Source organism: Macrotis lagotis, chromosome 3 (genome assembly GCF_037893015.1).
Source record: "Macrotis lagotis isolate mMagLag1 chromosome 3, bilby.v1.9.chrom.fasta, whole genome shotgun sequence".
In the NCBI taxonomy this organism is placed as follows: Eukaryota; Metazoa; Chordata; class Mammalia; order Peramelemorphia; family Peramelidae; genus Macrotis; species Macrotis lagotis.
The window spans coordinates 43,304,411-43,308,605 of NC_133660.1; positions in this window are offsets into that span (position 1 = coordinate 43,304,411).

Genomic DNA, 4,195 nt, shown 5'->3' on the forward strand with positions numbered 1-4,195 from the left:
CCCCCCTTCAGTAGTAGCTATGTGTATCTACAGAATTCTAGGCCTAGAATTGCAGGCCAAGTTCCACTCTTTTCCATTAAGGACGTGCAGGGAGGTGATACTTTGTATCTCTAGACTCAAGCCATGTTGCTTTTGACAATGAAGAAAAGGACTTAAACCGAAGTGATGATCTTAGCAGTAACCTGAAGGAAAGAAGATGACTTCAGATCAGTGAAATGGAAAACTTTTTGTTTGCTTAACTCTCAATGGTATTTGGACTTCTGTTTTCAGGATTGGACTGTGTATTTTGATGATTTTTACAAAACAACTTGAAAGAACATACATGGAACATTTTTATTTTTATTTTCCAAAGAATATTTTGGTGCAGAGAAAATATTTTATTAACTTTTTTGTTTTTTTTAAGAAAAAAAGCATATTTTCTTACTTTCATTATTACAGTTTAAGGAATCATTTTAATGTAATGTACATCACTTATCTGTGCACTTAAAGCCCTTTTGTAATTTATGCAGATTTCTTGTGCATTTTCTTTCCTCCAAGACTTTTCATTATTTTTCACCTTACTTCATCAAATGATCTTAGTTTTATGTCTTAAAATGTTTATTGCCTTCCCCCAGAGCTCCAGGGTCATCTTGATTTCTTTATCTTCATAATTTTGTCATAATGTGGATTCATTCTGGGTCAGAATGGAGGTTGCAGTAAAGGGAAGAATATAGAGAAGAAGATTTTGGGGAGTAAAGGGAAAGGCATTTGGAAGGTCAAGTACAGAAAGCATTGTTTTTGTTCCAAATATGTACAGCATAGCTCCCCTCCCCTTCCTCTCCCTTCCCCTCCCCTCTCCTTCCCTCTCCTCCTTTCTTCCTTTCCCTTCCCTTCCCTTCCCTCTCTTCCTCTCCCCTCCTCTCTTTTCCTTCCTTTCCCTTCATTTTCCCTTCTCTTCAACTCCCCTTCCCTTCCCTTCCCTTCCCTTCCCTTCCCTTCCCTTCCCTTCCCTTCCCTTCCCTTCCCTTGACTCCCCTTCCCTTTTCTTCTTCCTCCTTCCTTTTCCTTCTTTGAATCATTTTCCTCACAGTTACCCACCCTTCCACTTGCTGGAGGAAGTTGAAGAATACATGTTACTTTGTCCAGTGAGCATGCCAAATGAAGGGTTTAAAATAACTTTAATGTAGCATCCCTGCTAGATAGGCCTATGGAAACAAATTACTCTGTAAGAAAACAAAAAGATCCATATCCACTTCAAAAATCTATTAGATAATTCTTACCTGTGTCCTATCTCATTATCAAAAATTGTTATTGTAATTATAAAATCAAACTTTTTATGTCTTTCCTTCCAAAAATAATCAACCATCCCTTTAACATTGGCAGCCTTTCATTTCAATAGAAACATATGATTTATAATGGGAGACACCTTGTTTACTATAGCAATCCTTCATTGAGAAAGGTGCAGATAACACTGCTTAATATTATACAGCAAGTACTGGACAACAAACTTAATATGTTTTTACTTTACATGAGTTACATAAATTATTTATTTCCTTGAGCACTCACTTAAATGCAATTTTTGTGAATCTATTTGAATTCATCTTCTATACAGAAATGTGGCAATAAAAGTGGTGTAGTGACTATGGGATTTGCGTGTCTTTCTTGGTGAGAGTGACATATTTCACAGAAGGTTTTGCCATATATCTTGGTATCTTACTTAAGAAAACATAAATGTATGTTTGTTGATTTGTTTATGAGCATCCTTTTTTAAAAAATAAAAAATGCAACTTTTCCTATGTAAATATGACACAAAAAATTACAAGACTTAGGTACCATATAAGTCAGCCTAGTTTGGTTCAGTGAGATGAAAAATTTTCTCCTTAATTATGCTAATACATTTTAAGTTGATTAGCATAAATAGCAAAGTCATGCTATAATTCAAATAGAATATTTTATTATAAAACTAATAATACTATTACAATTTATTTCAATTTAATGCATGATTTCTTTATGAATTCAAGGCTTTTGTTTTTTTAACCCTGCAATCTGAAAGAGATATAATTAATTTATACTCTAATAAATGCTTCAGGCTTGATTAAGTTTGATGGTAATATAGAGATTTTTACAAATGCAGATGTTGTTGTCCACCATGGATTGAGGTAATCATCTATCAAAATCTGGCTATTTTATGTACACATAAATTATATCAATAATTTTTGATCCATAATAAAGCATATTTGTACCTTTTGCAATTGTTTCCTTTTATGAATTTATTTAAGTTAAGTTCTTAACTAAATATGAAAAATATAAGTAGTAAAACCAACATGTTTCTATAAGGGCTGGCAAAGATGACATTAGATGTGAATGCATTTGTGCTGGATGTTACTTGCTGTCACTTAGATCATGCTTGAAATTCTCTTAGCTTATCACATATTCTTATTTTGAGAAGATTAGTAGAAACAAAGTTAAAGTAGGATGAGTACAGAAGAGATATCTTATGCATGTCAGGACTTATTCATTTCAAATTTTAAAGCGAAGCTAAAATAAGAAAAAAAAGTTAAATTGCATTTCTTATCTACAGTTTACCAGCTATACACAATTACATTTAATTAATGCTCAGTGAAGCCTAGTTACCTAAATTAGCTAATTGAATGAAACATTTTCAGAGAACATATATCATAATATCATATACTACCTCAATAATGAGACTTCTAGAATTTGTGGATGCATTTGAATCCCAGAACTTGCTCTACAGGTGGGATAACAGGCAATAATCAAGTTATTTAAATGTAGCTGTGGTTATTTTAAAAAGTTAACTGAATTTACCTTTAAAACTTTAGTAATGGTGAAAACAAAGGTAAAATGGCAATTTTCTTTTTCATTATCCCAAATTTCCCTTTAGTCTTAAAAGTATTTTTCATTTAGGGAAATCATGAAAAGGTGGCTCTATGCCTACATGAATGCATAGCAAATATTCATTTTGTATGAGTATGCTCTGAATTTCTTTTCCCCTCTCCTACCTCTCTCTTAAATAAACTAACTTGATAGGAAAGAATATAAATAACATTAGTTCTTATACATTAGCTGTTATTATACCTTGATTTTAAAAAGATATATGAAGGGCATTGTAAGAACCAGTTCTGATGATTTGGAGTTGTAATAATATTCAAAGTAACTAAACATTTCAAATGTGGTCAGCATTATATAAAGCAATATAACTTCAATAACATCATATCATGTGATGATTATTACATTAAAACCCTTTTCATAGAATAAGAAAGCAAGACACAGAAAGTTCCAGTTGGGTTTATATATTTGATTTTCAATAATGTAACAAAATTGTTGCCTGAGAAAATCTCAGAAACCTTTGCTTTAAAACAATTGTTCTCATGTGTATGTTGTCGAAAAGTTTTGTTTAGATTTTGAAACAGAAGCAATTTTGGAAGTATGAAAAATCTGTTACAAATTTATTAAAGTATAATCAACTATTATATAAAAATAGCTATTGTTTTGTTGGATATTCATAGAGGGAAACAGCTCTCCACTTTCAAACCCTAAAATCATGCTCTGAATTGAAGGTACTACAAAACTGAGAGACAAATACCCAATATGAGATTATTACTCTAGATTACTATTGAGGAAAAGTTATTTCATGTGAGAACCACAATGTGGCCTAAATCTGTTAAAAACTTGCCAGCTTCATGTCAGTGTGGATTTGGAGGTATGAGATCTGACTCTTTCTCTCTTTAAAATTTTTATTTTCAATATCAAATCTCTCCTCTTCAACCCCAAACTAAACCTGTTAGAAGACAAAAAATAGGATTCCAAATATACATATGAAGTCATGCCAAATATGTTTCAATATTTTCCATGCTGCAAAAAAAAGCGAAAAGAAAATATACCTCAATCTGCACTCAGATTTCTTCAGTTTTTACTCTGGTAGTAGAAAACATTTTTCATCATGTGTCCTTTGGAACTGTCATGGATTATTGTATTGATCAGAGTTGCCTAGACCTACACAGTTTATTGTTAGAGTAATGCTTACTTACAGACCTACTAGTGTTTTTTCTGGATCAAAGGGTATTCTGTTTTATGTCCCTTTGGGAATGCTTCTCCAGAATAGTTGAATCAGTTCCAGGTTCCCCTGACTCCAGGTGCTCTATCCACTGTTTCATCTAGCTGCCCCCTTTCAATTTTTTTGATTCCTTTGACACTT